The sequence below is a fragment of the Talpa occidentalis genome, unplaced genomic scaffold, assembly GCF_014898055.3.
Source record: "Talpa occidentalis isolate TD23 unplaced genomic scaffold, MPIMG_talOcc4v2.1 talOcc4.10, whole genome shotgun sequence".
NCBI classification, from domain to species: domain Eukaryota; kingdom Metazoa; phylum Chordata; class Mammalia; order Eulipotyphla; family Talpidae; genus Talpa; species Talpa occidentalis.
The window spans coordinates 52,441,349-52,455,471 of record NW_023600993.1 but is presented as its reverse complement, the minus strand read 5'-3'; the positions used below and the strand labels follow the sequence as shown (position 1 = coordinate 52,455,471).

The window sequence follows — 14,123 nt, the reverse complement described above, 5'->3', positions numbered from 1 at the left end:
TGAAGTTTCCAAAGGTGGAGGTGGGGGGTGGGGGTAGGGTGTGGGGGGATGATGAGGAGCTAAAAGGGAGAGAGCTCAACAGAACATGTGAAGGTATGTTGTGGTGACACATTTGAAGAGTTATGAACCTATTCCCTCCAATTATTTAGAGTGTCACTAATAGACATTATCTTTAAAATTACAATAAGAAACTCCATAAAATATAAATTATTCAAGAAACTCCATGAAAACATTGAACACTTGACCTAAATTTATGAGAAATAAAATATTTTAGCATCTACAGGCATCTACCTTATTGTACTAGCCCTTCATTTTAAGCAAAAGGACATTGCAACCCATAGAGGCAAAGTGATTTGCTCAAATTATACAGTTACGTCAATTTAAATGCATGGCAAAGATGTATTACTGGGATTTTAAAAAGTAATGAATGGTATACCAGATATGGGAGTAGAGACATTGGATATTTTCAGTAGTCAGTAGAAATGACTGTTTTGAATTACCTAAATCCTCTTGTAAGTACTGAGATGGGTTAACAGGAAACATATCTGATATTTAAAAAAAAATAGGAGTGGCAAGTATTCATGATTTCTTAGGTGATAATAAACAAGTAGAGCATATTTCTATGTTTGAGATTTATTAAAACAAAATGAGACAAATAACCACATGGCATACCATTAAATTCAAGAAGGTGTTTAATATTATCTCTGTTGGCAACAATGATTAGAATATGGTTTTAATGTCCAGTTTGATTCCAAACACATTTCTTGGTGAGAATCTAAAGTGATTCACTATATATGGTTTTGACTAAAATAATATTTTGTTAGACTCTAATAGGATGTTAATACCCCTATGAGCCAGGCTGACTCCATTCAGTGTTCATCTTAATTAGCTAACATTAACCATCATTAGGGTTTTATATGGTACAATGCACATTACCATAACTTCCACCCAGATCACATAGAGCTAGATCATAATACATGTTATCAATCATCAACTTCCCTGGGCTTTCTTAACACCTAGGTTTTATTTTAAAAGTTAAGGTCAATGTTAAGTGTTACACTTCAGCTGAAAAAGTTAAAAAAAAAATCAATGTTAACTAACAATGTTAATTAATGTTAATCATGTAAATGAAAGCATTTTTCATTCACTTGCCTAGTAAATTATAGTCAGGTGGTCTCCCATATATTATTTGAGATGACATAGGAAAATAGCATCCAGAAAATGGGATTAAAAATGAATTTTTAGGGCCTCCCCGGTGGCATAGCGGTTGAGCGCTGGGTTGTGAAGCTGTCTGTAACCTCTGCAGTGCCGGTTCGATCCCCGGCTGCTCCCCAACCACCGGAGGAGGGTCCCACATGGCGCGCAGACCTCTCCTACCGCCCGCTGCTCCCCTCAGCAGTGTACTTGTCTTTCTGCCTGCTCTGCTCCCCGCTCTGGCTCTGGTGAATTCGCTCACCCTCCCGCGCTTCTGACTGTACTTGCATAAATAAATCTTTAAAAAAAAAAAATCAATTTTTACATGGGAAATTTTTTTTTTGTAAATTTCTCACTGAGTGATACAGGTAGAGGATATAGAAAAAATAAAGATGTATTTTGAGTGCTTGCATAAGTAAATCTTTAAAAAAAATGAATTTTTACATGGGAAATTTTTTTTTTGTAAATTTCTCACTGAGTGATACAGGTAGAGGATATAGAAAAAATAAAGATGTATTTTGAGGTAATATGTTATTTTGAAGGTATTTTTTTCCAATTTAGTTAATCCTGACCTGACATAAGATGCAAATCATATGTATTTGATTTTCGTATCTGAGTTCATGGAAATAAGGTATTTCAAATAGTTATCTTATGTTTAAGAGTATTAAAAAGCAGCTAGGAACTCTCCAACCAATAAGACCACTTGGAAAGTTTAAACATTCCTAATGTGCAGGCCTGTTTTATCCTTGTTCTTTGGCAGCAATCATTGTTACCAACAGGGAATCTGACCAGTAAATTATGTCTTCTGTGATTTTGTAAGCTGTGCTGTTGTGGTTCTGAATTCTAAAGCACCATCAGCAACTGTGTAATGATATTTCATATATGTGTAAGTGCTGGCTGTGGTGTCAAATCCTGTGACTGCAAAGAACCAATAAAAACCCAAGTGTTTATCAACTGATGAATGGATAAACAAAATGTGTTATAACCATTTACTGGGATATTATTCAGAAAACAAACAGGAATAGCATACCAATACATGCCACAACATAAATGAGCCTCAAAATCATTATGCTAAATGAAATGTGTTACACACAAAATGTCACACATTGTATAATTCCATTTATATGAAATGGTCATAGAAACAGAAAGTAGATTAGTAGTCCCAGAGGCTGGAAAGAGGTGTGTCTAGAGAGCAACCACTCATGTGTGCAGGGTTTCTATTTGGAGTGATGAAAACATTGTGAAATTGATGTCCATATTCTGAAATTGATGTGAACCATTATCACTAGCAGTGATGGTTACACAACTCTGTATATACTAAAACTTATGTAATTGTACATTTTAAAAGATTGAAATTTATGGTGTGTAATCATATTTCAATAAAGCTGGCATTTAAAAAAATATGCTTGGAAAAACAAAACAAGACGTGGTATATATACTCAGTGGAATAATATCCACCCATTAGAAAGATAAAATTTTACCTTTTACAACTTCTATGAAATTTGAGGTGGTTATGTGAAGTGAAATAAGTCAGAAAGTAAAAGACAGTTACCAGATGATTTTAATCAGATGTGGAAGATAAATAAAGCAAATGAACAAAATATGACAAAATAACTCTTAGACTCTGAGTAAAATATGGTAATTACCAGAGGGAAAGGGAGGGGGATGGGAGAAATGGGTAGAAGTGGATGGCACTGAAACTCTCTTGGTGGGTGTGGTGTGATGTGTGTACTTATCTAGATGTGAAACTGTAGTACTGTAAATCAATAAAACATAAAATGGATTGTGAATCAGAAATATTGAAATATATGTCGTTTTAGAGACTTTCTCCATTTAGAGGAGTTAGTCTGTAGCCAGGAAGGGAATATAGAACAAACTCTATTTGAAATCTTTTAACTTCTTCACTCACCTCTATCTTTCTAGAAAACACACACACACGTATTGTAAGAGGAAACAACTTCTACTTGGAGATCCAAATGTTGCCCTTTCAAATCCAGGTAGTTCATTATTAAAGATTTATTTATTTTTTTATTATTTATACAAGCACTGGGTACAGTCAGAAGTGCCAGAGGGTGAGAGAATTCACCAGAGCCAGAGCAGGGAGCAGAACAGGCAGAATGACGAAGAACACTGCTGAGGGGAGCAGCGGGCAGCAGGAGAGGTCTGCGCGCCATGTGGGACCCTCGCCCAGGGGCCGGGGATCGAACCGGCGCTGCAGAGGCTGCAGGCAGCTTCGCAACCCAGCATTCAACCGCTGCGCCACCGGGGAACAAATCCAGTAAGTTCTTTATTGACAAAGAACATCTGGCCATGTCTATATCTGTCATTAGAAAACAAGTTAAGAGAAATTACTAGTTGAATGATGATTTCCAATGCCTTACATTTAATAGTCAGAAATCAGCAATATTTAATTTGCCAGACTACCCTTAGGATCAAATAAATACACCATGATTGGTGATCAGAAATGTCCACTCAGGTGCCTCCTTGGTGGCACAGGGGTTAAAGACAGTGCTACCAAGCTATTGGCAGCCACTGCAGCGCGTGTTCAATCCCTGGCCAGGGAGCAATCCACATGGCACAACAGACCTCTCCTGGCTCGCCCACTGCTCCCCTCAGCAGTGTATTTTAGTAGATCTCTGTTCTGCTCCCTACTCTCTCTGGTCAATCCTCTCACCTCCACACCTCTGGCCTGTACCCTAGTTCTTGTACGCATAAATATTTTTTTTCAAAGAAATGTCTACTCACCTATAAGGCATTTATCCTTACTAGGTTGATGCCTGGTTATATATTAGTACTAATGCACAGTAACTTGAAATTTGTGTATTTGCCCTTAAAAAATCAATTATATTTTATTTCAGTGTTCTATATCTAGTTTGGCAGTAGGATTCACAGTTCAGCTGAGCAACCAAGTCTGTGGGTTTAGATAGAAAGTCTGTCCATCGGGCACAGGAGAAGTGGGCCAGGGCTGGGGCACAGGGGAACCAGGTGGCAAGGATGCAGGCCCCAGGGACACAGGGTCAGCTTGTGATTATTAATGGAAGGCCTAGAGCTCAGATGAAACAGAAGTTGGACTCTGTTTTTGTGCAGGGACCAGAGAAACAAGCAAGAGGCATCTATACTTTTGTATTGAAATTTGGTAACCTCTGAAGCACAGGAAAGAGCAGAGTCAAACATTTTCAATACATTTTCCCCCTTAGTAAATCAACTCAGAACCACAAATGAAGTCAGAGGAAGAGACATGTAGAGGTGCTAAATTTTATTCGTTTAACACACTTGCGTAAAGTAGGATGACACAGAATCAAGATACAACAGTCACAAGCAGCAGTCTCCATTATGTGATTTTCTACCTGGGGCTAGGCTTTTTGGGTGGAATTCAAAGCAGCAAATTTATTTTTAAGGAGCACACTCATAATTTGTCTTTGGAATTTTGATTCAAAAATGAGAAGAGAAAATTACTCAAATTGTTTCTTCTCGGCTCTCCGCGTGCTTTGACCTCAAGGTAAGTGCACCCATCTAAAAGGAGTTACTTTGCTTGGGAAGCATTTTTACCTCAATAAACAAAAGAAATGCTAAGCCAAAAAAGAAGCAAATGACTACGCATAGGTGGGGACACTCAATAATTTTCACTTGACAGAATTTTGAAAAGAGAAATTTAATTTGCAAAATTAGAAAATAGCACTTTAATTATATGTTATGGAGATGTGGAATTAACATATTAGAAATTTCTTTTTGGGAATTAATGAAATTCTTTGGTCACGAAAGCATTTTTTAAATAAGAAATGTACATTAGAATACATTATTCTCACATATTCAGGATATATCTCCTCACCACCAGCATCTCCCATTCAGATTTATTTTTATTTATTTATGCTTACAAGAACTGGGGTGTAGGCAGGAGGTATGAGGGGAAGAGAGGATTCACAAGAGACAGAGTAGGGAGCAGAACAGGCAGATCCACTGAGGGGAGCAGTGGGTGAGACAGGAGAGGTCTGCTGCGCCATGTGGGTTAGCTCCCTGTCCCAGGATGGAACTCATGCTGCAGTGGCGCAATAGCTTGATAGTGCTGAGACTTTAACCCCTGCACCACTAGGGAGGTCCTAAGGCCACTTATTTTTGAAGGAAACTTTGGTTATGACTATTTTGTAATAAGAATAAATGGAAAAGAACATGAAAATATCTCAAGCACCTTTTATGGTTGAGAATAAACAATTAACCTCTCCCCTGACATTCACTCTTTAAAAAAAAAAAATGAAGATATTTGTTTTTAACTTCAAAGTACATTTTAAATAAAAAGGTTTCTCCCCCTCCCCCCAGTTTTGGTATTACAAAAATAATGATGTCCAAAGTAAAAAGTTTCAGTTACTTTAAGTGCTCCCCCCATTAATTTTATCATTATTAGTTTGCTTGCTATTTGATACAATACATTGGCAATGTGTGGTTTTGGTATACAATGTTTAAAGTGTTGGTTAAAGAATGCAATTTTCAGTTTGATGACTATTTTTTGTTGTTGTTGCTGAGGAAATAAACCTAATCATGTATTGTGTAGGTGATGTGGAACACCCAAAATTGTGTAATCCCAGGGAACAAGTTGAGAACTGGAGAGTGTTTTGAAAAAATATTGTTTTATCTTTTATCTTAAGAACTTAGGTGGTTCTTTGCTTATGGATTTGAGTTCATAACACTGTTGTGTTTTCCTGATTTACTTCATTTAACCTTATTAATATTACTTAATATTACTAGAAATTAATATTGTTGTTGCTTAACATTAAAACATGAAACATAAGTCTTGGAAGACTGAGTTCTGAAAATCAACAAAATACTGTATCCAAAGGAAATTCTTTCTTTCTCCCCACCCATATTTGGTCTTTATGTTTCCTGTGATGGTATCAGTGTTTATAGGTCAATAATAGACACTGGAAGTAACACAAGTGTGAAGAAGGTGCTGGATCATATATGAGATCCCTGTATGGTGCTATGTTTCTATTTTTAATAGTGATGTTTGGGGGAGAAAATGGATTCTCACTGGAAGGCAAAATCAGAAAGTGAATTTAGGAAAACAAAGATTCTCTAAAATTGTAAGATAGACTCCCACAATCATCTGAGACAACAGCCTTTGGAAACACTGGTCAAAAAAGGGAAGAGAATGAATTCATTTTGGGAAAGAGGCATTAAGCAAACAGTGATTTTTAGAAGAATTACTTTGTTCCATTTCCTTGGTACAGAAATAGGAGGGGGTGCCTGAATTCCAGAACTGAAAAAACCAGAGGATGATAAAAGATGTGTCAATCCCCAAACAGTTTCATGTGAAACTCCTCTAACATTTATTTTCTTTCTGTGCAGGATCTTAATAGCATTTATTTCGGCATTGCAGGCATAGAGAACTTTGTTAAGTGGTAGCAACTTACACACACAGATTCAGAGCTGCCACACGTTAACTCCTGCTCAGGAGCGTGTGATACTTTACCCAAAACATAAAAACGGAGTGTTTGTTTTGATAACTCCTGAAATATTTTTTCTTTATTTTCACTCTAAGTCTGAGAACTTTGGCATTTGACTAATTTACCATGCATTTAAGGCTGGTAGCAATATCTGGAAAGAAATACGATAATCACTTGCTGCCACAAAGTATTCTATATACTGTTCTTTTCTTCAGCTCTAGTTTCACATGTGTTGGTTCAATGGAATATTCAATAGACATTTATAGGAAATAAATTGAGAGATGAATGTAAACCATATGGCATCTGGAGGTTTATTTGCAAAGTCCCTGCATCAAAGCTTTCTCCAGATCACACCATATTAGCTATGTTTTTCCAGTCCAGCAGAATCAGGAAGGTAACCACAGACTTCCTTGATGGAAAACACATGAAAAACAGAGCAAATCTTAATATGTAGCTTGAGTTGCTGGTCAAGGAGCATCCCTTAAAATAATTTTATTACCAGTGTTTTCAGCACATTGTTTGGAACTGCATTAAAAACATGAAACAAGTTGGTCTTGCTTAGAATTTTCTTCAAAATTATAGGATCCATTTCCATTTATTTATACCAATAAAAATGATCATTTTAGTAGCATGATATTTAAATCTCAGGACTATTTATTTTTTGGTTTGAATATGTAAAAAAAAGTTTCAACCAAAGGGAAATGCAACATTAAATACATGTAAATTAAAATTTTTGCAGATAATATCAAGGCCGTTACATATGTACAAAAGCCACCACACTGAGCTTTGGAGAATCACATTATTATAAGTAATAGTTAACAAGCATTGATTGGACAGAATGAAAAATGGTGCTCACATTTAATTTATATATATAAAAAAATTTCCTCAACCTTAAATGCTCCTGCTTGGTGCAGTTGGTCACAACTGCCTTTACATCTGATATCAAATTAATTCTCATGCAGCCTGTTATATAAATCATTATGAAATGTCAAAAGCTTGTACATATATTCTTTTAAGTCTTCACTTACTTTCCAAATAGTTTCCATTTTTCAGTGTCACAGACTTTTCAGCCACGCAGTCAATTTTAATGATTTTTTATCACTCTAAATTTCCCCCTCATTCTTAGTATATTTGTGCTGCCGCTGTCCACACACACACACACACACACTCACGGATGCCAGGGCAAGCAGGAAGCTGCACAATGGTGAAATGGAAATCTCTATTCTTCCATGTAGCTTGGATTGAATGGTCAAATGATTGACAGAGAAAAAGAATAGACAACATCTAAAGATTGTCCTTTATGAATAAATATTAAAATGAGCAAATTGACTTCCTGCCTTGTGCCACCCATAGTTTCTATTTTAGAACACTTGTTAAGGAAAGTGGTGACTTGCACTTTTTGGTAATTACTCAATTATCCATCTCAATGAAGTTCTCCTTCCTTTACAGGTTAAGTCTCAAAATTTACGGCAGTAAGTTAATGCCACTCACAACTTAAAAAAAAAAGAGTATGTGAGCAACATCACTTAAAAAATATGTGGCTAACTGCTGGAAGCTATTAAAAACCAAATAAACAAAAGAGATTACACTTCAAAGAAATGTCAACAGTTTTTCCTCTCTCAGAACAGACGAGTTTTCTTTACTTATATCCACATCCACATCTGGAAAATGCTTATGGCTTTATACATCTTTTATGGTAAAATGAATTTATTGAGTTTTAAAATTTTCATGATGGATTAATGCAATCTTCATAAAAAGTAAACCCACACCCTAGTAAAAATCTGTCTTTACAGTGAAGAATGATTTTAATAATAAATAATAGTGCAATGTTAATTTTGAGGAGCAAGATAATTTTGAGAAAGCATTTGGTTAACTAGATTTTTTTAATATTATTACATGGAAATGAAAATGCAATATCTTGTTCCTTATGACCTATCTTTAGGATAGCACAATTAATTTTTAAGTTGAGGGAAAAATAAAAGAAGCAGTGTGCAAAGCCAACTCCAAGTTTAACTGAATAGACCTATTCCAATTAAGTAACAATAAACTTAAAAGAATGCAATAGATTTACTGATAGCAGAATCTCCCAGGGAAGATTTCAACACAGTTAATGAATTCCTACAATTCTTCAAAAATTATACGGCATGCATCTTATGTATTTGAATGATGGCATATAATTTCTCATACAAAAATATGTACCTGTTTTGGAGATCCAAACAATTGACTTTATATGCCATACAATATTCTCCCTTGACTCCAAATTAAGTGTTCATTTGATACTGTTTTATAATTAACTGGGTAGTAGCAACTTGTTCTCTATACAAGCTTACCACCATCCCTCTTCCAAAAAAAGAAATACTACCTTTGGTACCCAACCAAATGTCCACATTTGGACAACTGACTTAAATTTAGTAATTTACAGTTTCAGTGGGGAGGGGAGTTGGGTAGATTTGAAATATGGGAGAAAGTGTCACCTTTATAAGTCAGGCCAAGAATTAAGAGGGGAAAAAAATCCCCCAAACCAGAAGAATGTTTAAAATGCAACAGCATAATTTGGACATAAAGTAAGTGGTCTGTAGTCAATAAAAAAGAGAAAGAAAAAGAAAAATAAACTCCAACAGACTGGCTGCAGAATAGGAAAGTAGATCTATTTTGTTTATTTATAAGTGAGTAGCAAGTAGATTCTTTCGCACTAACTAAACCAGACAGTAATTATAAACACAGGTTGGTTAAATTCTGTGCACCCTATCAAAGGAAACAAACTTCTTTCTTTTCCAAACATTGTCATTTGTTTATTGAGCCTCTTTGGGGCTTGGTTTCATTTAAAACTATGTAAGCACACATCTGTTAGCCCCAAACAATGTCAGCCTTATAAAGCTGAACCTGAATATATGCACACACAAATTTGCAAGTCACCTAACAGCAATAATTTTCAGAGTAGCCAGTCAGCATAGTGAGTAAAGAATTTGGATTCTTTTTGTTCCATTCTAGAAAAAACTTGACATTATAGTATAATCATATAGTTTAAGAGGACAGTTGCCGTGTCAGTAGTCTTGAATACTTGGTTACTTATATTTTCTGAGGTGAATTCAATGTACTTAGACTGAGGAACATTATTGCTTATATTCTAAAATACCACAATACAATCTTGGTTAACAATGAAATTATAAATATTGGAGTAAAATGTCATTTTAGAAATCATTAGGTTTTATCAGTACAGTACAACTGAGTCTCTCATTTAAGGAACTGTTTTATTAAAAAAAAATGGGGCCTGTGATATTGCTTATATTAGCTCATGTTAGATATCTGATTTCAAAAAACTTTAACACAGTAGACACTATTAAAACATCATTATTAGAGTTGTCATGCTTGGGTGGTTTGAACAAAGTGAATTTCATGTATTTGCTAGGAGACAGCAATAATAAATCCTGGAGTCTGCATTTCTAAGCAGTGACCTAGAGTCCTGGGGAACTGACTTAAGGAACTAACAGGACAATTGGATGGGTAAGGACGGTGGGGGTAGTGTTGGGAGAGGCAAAATCTGATCAAAGTTTACATGGAAATACTGACACACCACCCAAACTCCCTGGGGCAGCCATTCTAAACAGGACAGTCTCTGTCTACTTTGATTTCTGTGACATTCCTGGAATCCACATAAGCCATTATGAGGTCAGCAAGTCTTGTGCTACCTCTAGTCCTCTCAGTCACGGCAGACGTAGAGCTAATTGATCACCAAACTCTCCCTGGAGTCTGCATGGAGAGTCATTGTCTTTCTCAATTCAACACAGCAGACAGCCTCTTCCAATCGATCCTGACATTAGGCTACCAGGGAGCTCATCTACAGCAAGGTCTGAATCCTTTGCACCTTGCACACTGCCTGGCACATGCCGGGACTGCAGAAATGTTTTTTGTAAATGTGAGGCTGAACTGACATGAGTTAATATCTGCAGGGTGTGTGGAAGAATGGTGCATAATAATAAATGTTGACTGCTACCATTACTTTTTTCAATATCATTTATTGAAATACCTTCTATACATGAAAAAGGTTTATCAGTTTATTTGTTTTTAAATAGCATCATGCCAAATTACACTGTAATCTGTTTTATTATGTACTCTATTAACTTTCAGTAAGTTAAGATTCAAGTAGAATTTTTTTCTCTGTTCTATGCACATATGTAAAATATTCACAATATACAGATACCATAAATTAAATGACATCTATCATGGTGTGTGTGGGTATATTTTCTGTGTACTTAAATTTTTTCTGGTTGCTTCTTATATGCCATAAGTCTGCTTGACACCCTCATGCCTGTTCTCCTTTCCTCAGTGCTCATTTTTCTGACTATGAGACACACACATACCCAGCCTGTCAACCTATGGACAGTGTTTGCTTTACTAACATGTCTCTGTATGGCAAACCTTTCTTCACACTTTCTCTTTTCGCTCAATAACACTATTAGAAACCCTGAGAGTCAACTTGAAGAGTACCGACTGATGCATTCATTTTAATAGACATATTTCATGGTATGAATGTACCATATAAATATTAATAATCATCTATTAGTGCTACCTTTTGTTGCTGAGCCACACTGGCATATGTGTCTTTATACTTACAGACTTGCATACTGGGGCTTCTACATCCATGTGATAGATTCCCAGAAATGGGGTTGATGTTTTGAACCATGTACAAAATGTGTTCTTCATGGATGTTATTAGAATTATATCTTCACCTGGGCCTCCCTGATGGAGCAGAGGGTTGAGCGCAGAGCTGTGTAGCTGTCTGCAACCTCTGCAGTGCGGGTTCGATTCCAGGCTGGCCAGGGAGATACCCACATGGCACGGCAGACCTCTCCTGTCTCGCCTGCTGCTTCCCTCAGCAGTGTTTTCAGTCTGTCTGCCTGTTCTGCTCCCTGCTCTGTCTCTGGTGAATCCTGCCACACCTCTGGCCTGTACCCCAGTTCTTGTATGCATCAATAAATGAATCTTAAAAAAATTATATCTACACTTTAAATATATAACATTGCTTTTTTTCTGTGTACTCCCACAGTGGTAATGCCACTTTAAATAATCTTCTTTGACAATCTGTTAATGAAGTATCTCACTGTTACTTCAGCTTACACTTCTGGGAACTCATGACCCAGACCATATTCTCCTGTTTGCTAATCATTCAGTTTCATCTTCTTGAGCTGTCCACTCAACTTTTGAAACCTTAGTTTTTTTTTTTTTTTTATTATCAAGGGCTTGAATTACATTATCTTAAATTATTGTGATCTTTTATCTCCATTGCTCTCTACTTCCAGATAAGTGACCAGCCTGGCAGTTGCGCTTCCTCTGGTCGTACTATCTGGTGACTGGATGGCCTGAAGTCAATGTATTATTTTCTGTTTTAAGCAGAAATATTCAATTTTTAGAGCCATTGCAAGTTTCAAAGGTACACTGGCTGAGGTTTAATTTAACCTCATTAAATTAATGACTGTTATTTAATGATTAGTATTTATTGTGCTTTTACTCTATAACAGATACTGTGAAGGGCACTTCATGCACAAGGTCTTATTTAATACTCTCAACAATCCTATGAAGTAGGGGCTTCTCTTATCCACATTACGGTGATGGGCTATTGAGGTTCTAAGAGGAAAAATATCTTACAAAGACAATGACCTGTTTTACTCCAAAAGTTCAGTTTTTCATACTTTGTTATCCTACCAATTTTAAGACATTCCATAGATAGAATGGAATAAAATAACCTCAAATTATTAAAAAAAAATAGAATATATGCAAAGTTTTACCTTGGAAAATTTCTCTGCTTAATTCACTGATTCAATTTGAAAGTAAAACTCTCAACCCAGTTCTTGAAAGATTTAGGTGCATTAACTGTTCAACTGAGAACTTAATACTTATACTACAGTTAAATGGAGGGGGTGGGAGAGTAACTACTAGATTTGGAATTAGAAAATCTGAATTTTGATCTTGATAGAATCAGTTACTTTTTTCTAAAATATATTTATTGAGGTCAAGTGGGTTCACATATTTGTAACTGCTCCAAGAATATAGGTTCAAACCGCTATGCACATGTACTTTCACACTCTACCCACCACCAGTGCCCCAATGATCCTGGGTTATTTGCCACATCGTGTAGAGCAGTTAGCTTCCCTTACTCATATTACCCACAACAGCAAAATAGTAATAGTACTGCTTACTGTCTTTGCTCACTCTGTGAATACCCAGCAAGACTAACTATAGGAAAGCATCTTTTGCTATTTCTTCTTCTTCCTTGAGATTTAGCAATTGTTTATATTTTGAATATTTGTGTCATTTTTGATTAATTCTTTTCAATTAGTGATACACATTCTTACATTTTCAACTTAAATATGTCAGAATACATCTCTAAAAAATAAGAAAAATAGGAAGCGCTTTTTTAAACTCAAAACACAATTAAAAAAACTCTTTGTACCACTGAAGCCTGCCTAGATCATAAAGGCACTGTGAAGAGTAATGTCGTGTTTTTAGGCTGCTGAAGAGTACTTATATAATCACCATCTATTCTTTCTCTCTAGTGGCTGAAAAAAGAGAATCCCTTTCAACTACACTTTCGAAGCAGAGCACAGTATTAAATGCAGGCCACCACTCAATAATTTGTTAATATGCTTTGGTATGTCTTGCAAACACAGCAGAGAGATTTCCAGGTAAGCAGAATTAAAGGTTCTGCCACCTCCAGCATCTGAAGAAATGAAATAAAATGCACATTCTTGGATCTTAAAGGGAAAAAAATGTATTTCCATGTCTTTGAATCTGCCCTGTGTTAGCCCATGGCACCTAGGGACAGCCCCATGCTCCCTGGAGGAGCTCAACAAACATTTCTTGATGAAGATAAACACCTGCTGTATTTAAATACAAGATGAAGAAGTCAGAGCGTAAATGAATCTAAGAATAAACTGGGTGTGTATGTGCACACAGCTACTATTAGCATTATGGGAAATTACATTCCTGCTATTATTATGATTATCATTCTAATGACAAAGGGCTACACACTGAGAAAGGGAAAATTATAAAGAAGAAGGAATAAATCAGTTAAAGAGGAGAGTGAGTTTAAAACACACATATACTCATATGCCCAAGGGCCCCCAAATAAAGCACAAGAACTCAATTTTTATAATGGAAATGATGGCAGGGGTGGAAACAGCAGTAAATACCATGAGATCACAGGAGGAAATAGCCTGAAACTGCAGGAAGAAAAAGTATACCATCTCATCCACTAGACCTCGTTCTTTCTCCCTCCCTCCGGAAATGCCTTTGTCCAACATCTTCTATTTAACAGACTCCTCAATGCCTTATTTTTGTTGTGGTTTGTTCATATCAGTGATGACTAGACCCAAGATTGCTCCAACAGTTGAGAAGCACAAATGTTTGCACAGGCAGACAAGGAAGAAGGGAAAGCAATGAGTGAAAAGTTGTTAACAAAGCATGGAACTAAAAGTTCTACTGGTTTTTCTA

The 14,123-nt window shown here is 36.2% G+C and overlaps 1 long non-coding RNA gene across 1 annotated transcript; it reads left to right on the top strand.

Moving 5' to 3' along the window:
- Positions 1 to 10,312: 10,312 nt before the first annotated feature.
- Positions 10,313 to 13,465, top strand: LOC129146527 (uncharacterized). Its single transcript, XR_008553389.1, has 3 exons — positions 10,313 to 10,480; positions 11,933 to 12,063; positions 13,187 to 13,465. It is a non-coding gene; the product is annotated as an uncharacterized LOC129146527 (long non-coding RNA).
- The last annotated feature ends 658 nt before the right edge of the window (positions 13,466 to 14,123 follow it).